At 38.9% G+C, this 14,053-nt stretch overlaps 1 pseudogene; it reads left to right on the forward strand.

The window, feature by feature from the left end:
- Positions 1-1,208: 1,208 nt before the first annotated feature.
- On the forward strand, positions 1,209-2,391 carry LOC140854509 (protein SRC2 homolog; annotated as a pseudogene).
- Positions 2,392-14,053: the final 11,662 nt, after the last annotated feature.

A 14,053-nucleotide genomic window follows, 5' to 3' on the forward strand; every position in this document is an offset into this window, starting at 1 on the left:
TATCTAATCTATTTGAGTTTTAAAATATCTTTTTTTTTATTTTAATAATTTTTTATTTTTTAAATTTTAAATTTTTATATTTGATAGAGGGTTGTGTGTATATTTTTGAAATATTGGATGGGATCATATAATTACTCTAAATATCGAGAAAGATTAGGATAATTTACTTAAATTAATATTAAAGATATATGAATGATATGGCTTCTTTTTGAAAAAAGAAACAAAAATTGATGTCACGTGACTCGCAACTCTTATGAAAAAGAACATTCCCAATTTTCTCCTCATCCTTTCCTATTAAATTAGAGCATCAAAGAATATCAAAAAGAACGGCTGTACAGTCATCCACATCCCACCATCTTTTAACCATGTTGCTTCGTGCAACCTCACTCAACGGTCACCATTCTTCGCGACTAAGCCTTGATCTCACGCTACCACGCGTTCCTGACGCGGGCGCTAGGTGCCACCCTTCTTGCAAACTCTGGGTGCAATTTTTATTTTATTTTATGATACAATTAAACGCTCATATTATTTTAATATATATTTTATAATTTTTAAAAATAAAAAATTCTGTAGAGCTTACCAGCATGTTTGATCTTGTTGTCACATTAAATTTTTGATGTGTTCAACAATATAAAATATAATTAAATTTATAATATTATTTATTTTTTAAAAAATATGCGAAACAGATATAATAATAAAATTTTGAATGAAAGTTCAGATAATAGAGAAGTAAATAAACTCTTAATTGCTTCGTATTGTTCTAAATTTAGTCAATAATAATGATTGAATTTTTAAATTTTTTTTTTTAATTTATATTTTTAATATGAATAATATCGATCAAAATTACCGGAAACACTAGTTTACGAGACAAAAGGCTCAGAAAAAAAATATAAGGCCGTCACTGGCAATCTAATGGCTAGGCTCCGATTCTATCATTTCTAACGCTATCACCGAAGACAATCATTTTTATCCTCACCGCAAATCAACTGTTTATATATTTATTTGCCACGTGGAATTTTCTAGCAAGTCCACGACGCCGAACCTACGGGCGCAAGTCCACGACGCCGAACCTTCGGGCGCGTTCTAGTAATTTCGTTTAACGTCCGCTCCAGAATCCCGGCCAAACTCGTCGATATAGCCGCGTTTCCGAATCGGAAAGCGAGACGAAGCAACCGTGACGGCGATATTTCGCGTATAAATATACCGCTTCCCCCAAATTCCCATATTTCCACTCGCTTACCGGCTTCGATTTCGACCCCTTTGAAACCCTAAACGTTTGTTCGCCTTCGATCTCCAATTCTTTGAGCGCTTTCGTCTTCAATCATGGCGTACAGGACCCTGGAGGTCACCCTGATCTCGGCCAAGGACCTCAATCAGGTCAATTTGTTCTCCAAGATGGATGTCTACGCGGTGGTGTCGCTCTCCGGCGATCCCCGCTCGCGGCAGCGGACGCCTCCCGATCGGGAGGGCGACCGGAACCCCACCTGGAACTCGACCTTCCGCTTCAACGTCCCTGCCGACAACTATGGGCGCCAGGTCCTCCATATCCTCCTCCGCGCCGAGCGCGCCCTCGGCGACCGCGACGTCGGCGAGGTTCGCATCCCCCTGTCGGAGCTCCTCGACGCCGCCGCCGGCAACGGGCCCAAGTTCGTCAGCTACCAGGTCCGCAAGTGCACCTCCGGCAAGCCGAAAGGCGTCCTCAACCTCTCCTACAAGGTCGGCGAGAAGATCGCCGCCCCCGCGCCGCCTCCGCCGGCGGCCTACCCGTGCCCTTCGGGGGTCCCCAGGTCCAATGACCCCGTGACCGCGTATCCCCCGCCTCCGCCTACCCGCCACCGGCGAGGGCACCGAAGGCGGACGAGCCCGTGATGGCGTATCCCGCCGTCGGCACCAGCTCCGCCGCGTACCCACCCTACGGGGCGCAGCCATACCCGCCGCCGGCGGGGTACCCTGGTTACCAGCCGCCGCCGCACGCGTACGCGCCGCCGCCGTACCAGGCTGGGTACGGGTATCCGCCGGCGGGATACGGGTACGGGGCGGCGCAGCCGGTGGTGCAACCGCCAAAGAAGAATAAGTTCGGGATGGGGTGGGGGCGGGGCTGCTCGGTGGGGCCCTCGGGGGGCTACTGATCGGGGATATGATCTCGGATGCGAGCGCCTACGATACGGGCTACGACGCCGGCTTCGATGATGGTGCGGGATTCGACTTTTAGGCGTATGTTAAAGAAATTCTCTCCTCTCTTGGTGCTTCGGTTTGGTTGCTTGGTATTCAGAAGTGTGTTTGTACCATGGGGTAGCCGGACCTTTTCGCGTTGTTGTACATAGAGATCGGATGTTTTCCTGTATCAGTGCTTACGAATTATGTAATAAAAATGTTTTTTTTTTTGGTTTATTTGATGTCCTTTTTTATATATTTTGGATTGGTATTATCTTTGGTTTTGGTGGTGGTGGATTTATTTGGGAGGTCTCGGCATGGTTGGGAGATTCCCAGTGGCGGCGGGATTGCGCGGTTGACTAAGCTGGTGGGAAGGACGCATCGTGAGGGATGAGAGAGGGGCAGGAGGAGGTCAAGAAAGGACTTTGCAAGCGCCTGCAACCACTGATTTAAGGAGCCTGTGTGCCTAAAAGAAGGTTTTATTCTCAGGCCAAACTCTTGCTGTTAGTATCAAGGGAGGTGGCAAGAACTTGAGCTCCTTCTAGATTTTGATTTAAATATATAATTTGAGGTGATGGGATAAAGCTAAGTGAAAGGTAAAGCACCTCATTATACTGTGGATGGTTTAGCAAAGACATTAATACATGTTTAGCTTTTCTGGCTTTCATAATTCAACTTGGCATCTTTAATAAAGCTAAGTGAAAGGTAAAGCACCTCATTAAACTGGGGATGGTTTGACAAAGACACGTTTAGCTTTTCTGGCTTTCATAATTCAACTTGGCATCTTTAATATATGGCATGATTTTGAGATATGGCACTTTTCTATTTAGTCTTTGGCGTGATCTTATCTATCTTTTTTCCTTGGCCAAACATTAGATCCTCAAGCTTTAGCAATTCTATTTGGTAAAAATCAAAAAAAAAAAAAAAAAAGCCATAAACTTGATATAATCTTGCTTTTTGTACCAGTGCTCTCTTTGCAACTTGTTTAGTCGTCATCCTTATATTGATGGTCCATCTTATCTTGGAAAGCAATTTTATTACATTCAAAATCTTGAAAGAAGGTTGTGTCCTCTTAATGCTTTTGTATTCCTTCTTTGTGTTCTTATCCAACCTTAAATTCAGTTCCTCCTTTGTCTGTCCTCCCTATGGTCATCCATCTATTATTATAGTTACATATATGACAATAGTGTATTATAACTGTTGTATAACATATATGTAAATCAATGCAGTATGTATCAATGGTCGAAATAATGTTAAGTTCCTCCATGAAAATTTCTAGACCTACCACTCTCACCTTCGATTTATAAGTTCCCTTGTGGTGATATCAATAAATTTTGAATGAGAAATGCCATGACAAGACACTTAACAGCAAAAGATTTTGATTTATTTTATAGTAGTCTTATATTATATTTGCTCTTATAATCACGCAACAAATAGTTAAGATGATGGAGGGGGTTGAGTATGCCACAAATAGATAAGAGGCACAACATTTCTATTGCTTAGGAGGTTCAAGGTTCCATTGTTCGATGATGCATCCCAAAAAGTTTAAACTTGAATAATTATGGTATGAACATGCATTATGACGCCTTCAAAAACACACCTCCACTGGCCTCAATCATACAAAAAATATACATAAAGATTATGAGTTTGATTAGCAATTTTTAAAAAAAAAGAAAATTACAATGAGCCAAGTTAGCAATGTGCAAGCAAATTTTTTCTCTTTTTCCAAACCTAAACCAACTAATTTTAACCTTCGAGTCTCCACACATCATCTTAAAACATCCTTCCAGTTTAATATTTTCCTCTGGCATAATGAAGAAAAATTTTGGAAAATGCAACACTGTGGTCATCATGTTTCATGTTTAGTGCTCTTACACTTCTAATTATGGTTTAGTTTTACACTCTACACATCCCTCTACTCGCTTCAGGAGTTGTCTACTTCTTCTTTGATTTACGTTTCATGGGATCCGCTTTATATGGAGCAATTCTATGTATCCTACTCGGATCCGCGCTTTCTTCTTTCCTTAATATAATTTTACATAGTCAGAGCCTGCAAAGTTTCAGTATGCAATACCTTGATTTCACCAACTACCGTTTACTCATATCCTTTCAGTTTCTGCTGGCTTTCTTTGAGTACATGGTTCTTCCTGCATTTATTATTATGATTGCAGTTTGGATCCTATCAACTATTGCAATTTTGGTATTCGGATGTTCAGCATGGATCTCTCTTCTAAAGAGCTCTATCTGCAACTATTTCTTTATTTAGTATTTCAAGGCATTGCTGAAGAAACTAATATCACTACATCTACCGGTCTATCAGGACTTGTTACTCTGTCACTGTTGTACAGCTACAGCTACTGTCTCTATGTTTCACCAAAAGAAATTACTTTCTCTATGTTTCACCAAAAGAAATTACTTTCTACTTCTCAGCTCATTGTCAACTTCTCCTCTACGTTGCTTATTGAATATGCTGGGTGCAGTCATCATCCTTGGTGGCAATTGATTTTCCTGTGTTTGTTGGACTGTTATTTGCTGCCCTGTTCTTTGGAACTCTTTGCTTCATCAAACGAGAGGATTCTTCATACATGCTATTGGTTCCTTTAATGCCTGCTGTAAATCCTTGGGCTTCCTATGTATGGGGTTTTGGTTCTACATTTTCTTATCTTCTTGCTGCTGTCATACTTTGGCTTGTCTTTGTACAGGTTTATGTCATTGATGTGCTGAAGATTGTGGTTGTACTATAAAATTTTGTATCTTCTTATTTGCTTATAATAATTTAGCTTTTTTATTATAAAAATTTTTTTAGAGATATCCTCTCAATTTTAATCCAATTTTATTTTTATTTTTTATACTTTAAAAAATATCAAACTTATCCTTTTAGTTATCAATATATTCTAATATGATTTAGTCATTTATCTCTATTAACAAAATGATATCATATGACCATCACATGACACTATTATTTTATAAAATAATAAAAATATTATTATCTTCATTTCTCTCTCCTCTCTCCTCCCTCTTTTTTGATTGATCCCCTCTTCTGTCGTCGGTGTCCATCTTTCTCCCTTCTCCTTCCCCCTCCTCTCCTTCTTCCTTACCATTTCTCCTTTTCTATAGCATCTCCCTCCATCTCCACCCATCCCTCATCAGCGATCTATTTTCTCCCTTCCCTTCCTACTCATCTATTTCTCCCTCTCTTCCTTCAAGCTTGCCTATAAGCCCTTGCTCCCTCCACTTTCAATTGTTCTTCGCTGGTGACCCATCCATCCCTCTCTCATTCTTCTTATCCACTTTTTCTCCTTATCCTCCTTCAAGGTGCTCATGAGCATCCTCTCCCCTCTTTCTCTTTCTCCTCATCCATTTCTCTTTTTGATCCTCTTCTTTCTCTAAAACGTTCATAAGTTATCCCCTCTTCTCTCTTCCCCTTCCATCTCATCCATTTTTCCTCCTCATACTTCTCCTCTTTCAAGCTATCCATAAGCCATCCCCTCTCCCCTTCTCTTCTTCCTCACCCACTCTTCTGCATCTTTTTTCTCCTTAAGCCGCCTATGAGTCATCTCGTCTCCCTTTTTCTTTTCCTTCTCATCTATTTTTTCTTCTCATCCTCCTCCAAACTGCTTATTAACCATTCTCTCTCTTCTCCTCCATTCTTTCTCACTTCCTTCTTTTTTTTTTCTTTCTCCTCCTCTCATCCTATCCATAAGACTTTTGTCACGCCCCCGACCCGAGATTGTGAATCGAGGGTCATGGCAACCGCCGCATACTTATAGAATACTTTTCCATAAGCATGCAAGGCATCTCATCATGATATCTTCACAAACAGTTAAATAAATTTTTCTTTATTCAATAATCAAACCTTGGTTCAAATAACAAATCAAAACTAAGTGTTCAAAAGAAAGTAACTGTCTGACAAATCAATATTAAAAACAAAACTAAAAGTCTTAAATAAATTCTGAGAAAATCCTAAATTAATGAGTTAACTCCATCTCTAATCGCTCTCCCAACCGAAATCCCGCATCATGCTAATTTTCTGGATCTGTAAGAAAAACATAAAACTTATCATGAGCTAAATAGCCAGTAAGCAGTGTATACCTTTTAACTGAATAATCAGGCAAATAATACTATGCATAACAAAATCAATATGTAATTTCATGAAATCATATTCATACTGTCAATCATATATAAAAGTCAATTCATCATAATTTCTAATTATGCTTTTTTCTTAAATTCATCAATTTCTTAAATTCTTCTTACCAACCATGACTATGACCACATTATCCCTGTGGCAGGGTCATAATACCGCGTATCTGCTTGCGGTGGGCTGCGAATCATCTGGCAGCCAAGTCCTTTGAACCGCTGGTCTAGCTGGCGGTTTTGTCGCTGGTCTATCTGGCGACATGTCGCTGGTCTCACTGGCGACATAAATCCTCAGGACAGTCAATTGCCAACGTATATGCCCCCATTGGCGGGGACCTCAACACAGTCAGGTTGTCAATTTCATATTGTCTTCCAATTCATATATTATTTTCAAGAATAATAAAATTAATTGATATTCGAGTCAAATCAATTATAACATTCTTTGAGATCATATATCATCATAATAATTGCTCAACAAATAACTTCAATCATAAATAATTTTCTACAATTAACTTTCATCATAAATAATTTTCAATAATTATTTCAATAAATAATTTCAATCGCAAGCATGCATAAATTTATTTAATTCATAATATACCAGATAAATTCAGTAAAAGTAAACACTACTTACCTCAAAAGAAAGTCCAAACTAAAATTCTAGGGATCTCGAAAATCCTTCTCAGAACCTGATACGTCAAATATCATATTTTAAATCAAAATTTCATCGAATTAAAAATAACTAAATTATTAAAATCTAATATCCCCACTAGGATCAATTCGTCGACAGCATCCCGGTTTTCGAATTAATCCATGGACATCCTAATTTTATTTTTATTTTTATTGCTAATTTTTTTTTAATTAATTTATAAATCCTAAAATCTAGAGAGAGAGAGAGTTTCTCTCTCTCCGCCCCTTCTCTTTCTTTTCTTTTTTTTTCTTCTTTTTTTTTTCTTTTTCTTTTCCTTTTTTTCTTTTTCTTCTTTTTCTTTTCCTTTCTTTTCCTTTTCTTCTTTTTTTCTTCTTCTTCTTCTTCCCGTGCCGGAACAGAGGACTCTTGGTCCTCCGGCCTTAATCGGCCGTTCGGGCCGCCGCGGCCGACGGGGCCACTCCTCCGATCACGGAGGAAACATGGCCGACGGTCAATTTTGATCGCCGGCGTCGGAAATTCTGAAAAATGGGGCCCAAAACAGAGTCTTTTTTTCCCGACCAAAAATCGACGACGCTCGTCGCCGGCCACCGCGCACAAGCCACGGGGGAAAGAGGAAGGAAGGGAGGAAAAGAAGGGAAGCTTACCTTGACTCCGGTGACTTCGTCGGAGAGAAAACACGGCGAGAAATCCAACTGTGCCCGCTGCTCCTCTTCGGGAAAATCGGAGAGAAAGAGAGGAAGAAGAGGCCGATGGTCGATCTCAAGAGGGAGGGGTATTCTTATAGGGAACCCTAGGACTCCGGGGGTCCTAGGAGTCCTGATTTCGCCCGGATTTCTCGGAGAAGGAGACTCCCATGGGAGTCTTCTTCCCGGTTTTGAATTCTCTATTTTTTTTTTCATTTTGGGCTTTTGTGGGCTGTAATGGGTTTTGGACTATAACATTCTTCACCCCTAAAAAAAATTTCGTCCTCGAAATTTTTCATACTGTAGTCTCGAAGAGCTGGGGATATTTTTGCTTCATTTCTTCCTCTAGCTCCAAGTAGCTTTTCTTTCTGAATGTCGGCTCCACTGTACCTTAACATAAGGAATGTTGTGACGTCTCAGCATCTGTTCTTTACGGTCTACGATCCGTATCGGATATTCTTCATATGTTAGATCCTTCCTGGCTTGTACTGGTTCAAGTTCACGATGTGACTTGGATCTGGTAAATATTTCTTTAACATAGAAACATGAAAAATATTATGTACTCCTGCAAGTGAAGGGGGTAAGGCAAGTCGATAAGCCACCTCACCAATTCTTTTCAAAATCTCAAACGGACCCACATATCTAGGATTCAATTTACCACGAATGCAAATCTCGAGATTCCTTTTGAAGGAGATACTTTGAGAAACACATGGTCACCGACTTGAAATTCTAATTTCGTCTCCTGTTGTCTGCATAGCTTTTCTGTCTGCTTTGTGCTGCCCGAAGTCGATCTTTAATTAATTGAATCTTCTCGACTGCTTGTTGAACAAGTTCGGGACCCAATATTCTTCGCTCACCGACATCATCCCAGTGAATCGGTGATCGACATCTTCTACCATATAAAGCTTCGTAAGGTGCCATTCCAATGCTAGCCTGATAACTGTTATTGTAAGGAACTCAATCAAAGGTAGATGCTCATCCCATGAACTTTTCATATCCAAAATACAGTTCTCAACATATCTTCTAAGATCTGAATAGTTCTCTCTGACTGACCATCAGTCTGTGGATGAAAGGCTGTACTGAAGTTCAATTTTGTTCCTAATGCCTTGTGTAAGCTCTTCCAGAACTGTGATACAAATCTGGTGTCTCGATCCGATACGATGGTCACTGGAATTTCATGTAGCCTTACAATTTCTTTCATATACAACTTTGCTAGTCTTTCCAAGTAAATCCAACTCTAATTGGAAGAAAGTGTGCAGACTTTGTCAATCGGTCCACAATCACCCAGGCTGCATCATTTTTACTGGGAGTCTTCGGTAGTCCAGTTACAAAATCCATAGTGATATGTTCCCACTTCCAAACTGGAATATCAAGAGGTTGAAGTAGTCCCGCAGGTCTCTGATGTTCAGCTTTAACTTGTTGACACACCAAACATTGAGCCACGAATTGAGCGATCTCTCTCTTCATATTATTCCACCAGTACATTTCTTTTAAGTCTCTATACATCTTAGTACCTCCCGGATGAACTGTATAACCGGTCTGGTGTGCTTCCTGAAGTATTTCATGCTTGAGTGCTGAATCATTGGGTACGCAAATCCTGTTGTCGAACCTTAACGAACCGTCTTCATGTATCTTGAATTCAGATTGAACACCAGCTTCCACTGAATTTCTTATTTTCATTAGTTGTGGATCATTATTCTGGGCAACTGTAATTCTTTCTATGAGGGTTGGCTGAACCCTCAAGTTGGCTAACCGTACTGTTGAGTCATATATTCGGATGTCTAATTCAGTTTTCTTATATCCTTTAACAATTGACTTTGGTGTGTGATTAAAACCGCCATATTTCCCACAGATTTTCTACTAAGGGCATCAGCAACAACATTAGCTTTTTTCGGATGATAATTGATTGTTAAATCATAATCCTTTAATAGTTCTAACCACCTTCTCTGTCTCATGTTTAATTCTTTCTGTGTAAAAATGTACTTCAAACTCTTATGATCTGTAAACACTTCACACTGCGCACCGTATAAATGATGTCTCCAAATTTTTAGGGCAAAAATTACTGCAGCTAATTCCAAATCATGTGTCGGATAATTTTGTTCATATGGTTTCAATTGTCTTGAGGCATAGGCTACTACCTTACCATGTTGCATTAATACACAGCCGAGTCCCTTTTTAGATGCATCACTATATATTGTGAAACCTTCATCTCCTGTTGGTATAGTAAGGATAGGGGCTGACACTAATCGTTGTTTTAATTCTTGAAACTCTGTTCACAATCTTCAGACCACTCGAATTTAACCCCTTTTTGAGTAAGACGAGTCAAAGGTGCAGCTATGCGGAAAATCCTTCTACAAATCGTCTATAATACCCTGCATTCCCAGAAAACTTCGAATCTCAGAAATATTTGTAGGTCTGTTCCACTGCATCACAGCTTCCACTTTTGCTGGATCCACAGAAATTCCATCTTTAGATACGATGTGTCCTAAAAAGGCTATTTTGTCCAACCAAAATTCACACTTCTTAAATTTGGCATAAAGTTTTTCTTTCCTCAATATTTGTAACACACACCGTAAATATTCTTCATGCTCCAATTTACTTCTAGAATATATCAAGATATCATCAATAAATACGACAACAAATTTATCAAGATAAGATCTGAATATTCTGTTCATTAAATCCATAAAGGCTGCTGGAGCATTGGTTAACCCAAAAGGCATCACTAAAAATTCATAATGTCCATAACGAGTTCTAAATGCCGTCTTTGGTATGTCCTCTGCTTTGATTTTTAACTGATGATACCCTGAACGAAGATCAATTTTAGAAAAGACTTGTGCACCTTGCAACTGATCAAACAAATCATCAATTCGAGGTAGAGGATACTTATTTCTGATAGTATTTTTATTCAACTCTCTATAGTCGATACAGAGTCTCATACTACCATCTTTCTTCTTCACAAATAAGACTGGAGCTCCCCAAGGAGATACACTAGGCCTTATAAAACTTTATCCAATAAATCCTGTAATTGATCTTTTAACTCCTTTAACTCCATAGGGGCCATTCTATAAGGAGCTTTAGAAATCGGACTGGTATTGGGTGCCAACTCAATAGTAAATTCAAGTTCTCTATCTGGGGGTAGTCCGACTAAATCATCAATGAATACATCCGAAAATTCATTTACGATAGGAATATCCTGTAACTTCAATTCATCATGTTCTTTGTTCTTTATTGATACTAGGTAACCTCTACATCCCTTTCTTATCATCTGTCTAGCTTGTTCAAGTGAAATAATACGTGGAGGGGTGGTTCCTGTACTTCCATCAAAACTAAAAGTTAATTCTCCGGTATGTGAAAGTTCACTCTCTTTCCATGGCAATCCACAGAGGCATGATAGGTAGCCAGCCAATCCATTCCTAGAATGACATCGAAATCATGCATATCCAGGACCACCAAATCTGTCGGTAATTCTCTTTCTCCTATCTTGATACTACATGACTTGCACACACTTTCGGTACTCAAAATACCACCAACTGGTGTCTCAACATATAATTTGATTTTCATGGGTTCACAACCTATATCATGCTGTCTAATAAAAGTAGTGGATATAAAGGAGTGTGTAGCACCAAAATCAAACAAAACTGAAGCATGAATACCAGATACAGGAATGGTACCTGTCACCACAGCATTGGAGGCCTGAGCATCCTGTTGTGTGAGTGCATAGATTCTTCCTTGAGTTTTTGGCCTTTGGCCTCCGTCCTTTGCTTGTGTTGATCTATTTTCGTCCATCTGGGGGCAATCTGCAATCTTGTGTCCTTTCTGGCCACATCTAAAACACGAACCAGTATTCCATGGGCAATTAGAAGTCTCATGCTCTCTTCGGCCGCATCTCGAACATCTAGCTGTCTCATTCTCACGATTCTTATCAGTTGCTGGCTTCTTTGCTGGAACCTTATTGTTCTGGTTTCGTCCTTGAGTTTCACTAAACCTATTTCTCTTCTTCTGATTCCGTTCACGCTCCGCATGAGCTTCATTAGCTTCTCTCTCAATTATTAGAGCTTTGTTCACAACTGAGGCATAGGTAGTTAGCTCATAGGGTACAACCTGTCTCTTGATTTCTGTCTTCAGTCCCATTTCAAATTTGTGTACTCTGTCTTGCTCAATCTCAACTAGTCTCGGAACAAATTTGGCTAACTCCGTGAATTTGGCTTCATATTCTGCAACGGATCTGTTACCCTGTCTCAGGTGAATGAACTCCTGTTCTTTCTGTATTCTGACACTTCGGGGGAAATACTTGTCAAAGAATTCATCTCGAAATCTCTCCCAAGTGAGTGGTATCCCATCATGCTCATATTTTTGTTCCAGTATACGCCACCAGTTGTATGCCTCGCCTTGTAGCAAATATGCTGTATAGCGGATCTTCTCTTCATCGTGGCATTCTTGCACGGCGAAGGCCTTCTCCATTTCCATAATCCAGTTATCTGCTTCTAGTGGCTCGATGGTTCCTTTGAAGGCTGGAGGAGCTAGCTTCTTAAATTCGATGATATTGTTTCTCTGCATCGGATGTTCTCCATATCCAGGTATTGGTGGAAATTGCTGACGTGGCTGTGCATGTTGTTGTTGAAGTAACTGTTGCTGTGTTTGAACTACTCCGATCAGAGTTTGCATCAGTTGAGTCATGTTCGGCTCCTCCTGTACTATCGGAGTATTTCCGGTAGGATCAGGATTCCTCCTGCTGAGTTGTGCCACTGTTTAATTGGGGAGTATTATCGCCAAGTGGATTTGATGTCCCTCCTATCGCCCTTGAATATTCCTCGCTCGTCGTGGAGGCATATTGACCTATGATAGATTTGAGATAATAACTTATCCTTAATAAGGTTATAATTGTGACAAGTCAAAATCATTATAACTAACATTTCAATTTCCTAATGTCTACCCATCACTCGCTCACTTTATTCTACATGTCTCTATCTATCTACTTATGCTCTGATACCATATTAATTGTCACGCCCCCGACCCGAGATTGTGAATCGAGGGTCATGGCAACCGCCGCATACTTATAGAATACTTTTCCCATAAGCATGCAAGGCATCTCATCATGATATCTTCACAAACAGTTAAATAAATTTTTCTTTATTCAATAATCAAACCTTGGTTCAAATAACAAATCAAAACTAAGTGTTCAAAAGAAAGAACTGTCTGACAAATCAATATTAAAAATAAAACTAAAAGTCTTAAATAAATTCTGAGAAAATCCTAAATTAATGAGTTAACTCCATCTCTAATCGCTCTCCCAACCGAAATCCCGCATCATGCTAATTTTCTGGATCTGTAAGAAAAACATAAAACTTATCATGAGCTAAATAGTCCAGTAAGCAGTGTATACCTTTTAACTGAATAATCAGGCAAATAATACTATGCATAACAAAATCAATATGTAATTTCATGAAATCATATTCATACTGTCAATCATATATAAAAGTCAATTCATCATAATTTCTAATTATGCTTTTCTTCTTAAATTCATCAATTTCTTAAATTCTTCTTACCAACCATGACTATGACCACATTATCCCTGTGGCAGGGTCATAATACCGGTATCTGCTTGCGGTGGGCTGCGAATCATCTGGCAGCCAAGTCCTTTGGAACCGCTGGTCTAGCTGGCAGTTTTGTCGCTGGTCTATCTGGCGACATGTCGCTGGTCTCACTGGCGACATAAATTCTCAGGACAGTCAATTGCCAACGTATATGCCCCCATTGGCGGGGTCCTCAACACAGTCAGGTTGTCAATTTCATATTGTTTTCCAATTCATATATTATTTTCAAAAATAATAAAATTAATTGATATTCGAGTCAAATCAATTATAACATTCTTTGAGATCATATATCATCATAATAATTGCTCAACAAATAACTTCAATCATAAATAATTTTCTACAATTAACTTTCATCATAAATAATTTTCAACAATTATTTCAATAAATAATTTCAATCGCAAGCATGCATAAATTTATTTAATTCATAATATACCAGATAAATTCAGTAAAATAAACACTACTTACCTCAAAAGAAAGTCCAAACTAAAATTCTAGGGATCTCGAAAATCCTTCTCAGAACCTGATACGTCAAATATCATATTTTAAATCAAAATTTCATCGAATTAAAAATAATAAATTATTAAAATCTAATATCCCCACTAGGATCAATTCGTCGACAGCATCCCAGTTTTCGAATTAATCCATGGACATCCTAATTTTATTTTATTTTTATTGTAATTTTTTTTTAATTAATTCCATAAATTCTAAAATCTAGAGAGAGAGAGTTTCTCTCTCTCTGCCCCTCTCTTTCTTTTTTTTTCTTTTCTTTTTTTTCTTTTTCTTCTTTTTCTTTTCCTTTCTTTTCCTTTTCTTCTTTTTTCTTCTTCTTCTTCTTC

This window comes from Elaeis guineensis, unplaced genomic scaffold (genome assembly GCF_000442705.2).
Source record: "Elaeis guineensis isolate ETL-2024a unplaced genomic scaffold, EG11 Super_Scaffold_1000024, whole genome shotgun sequence".
In the NCBI taxonomy this organism is placed as follows: Eukaryota; Viridiplantae; Streptophyta; class Magnoliopsida; order Arecales; family Arecaceae; genus Elaeis; species Elaeis guineensis.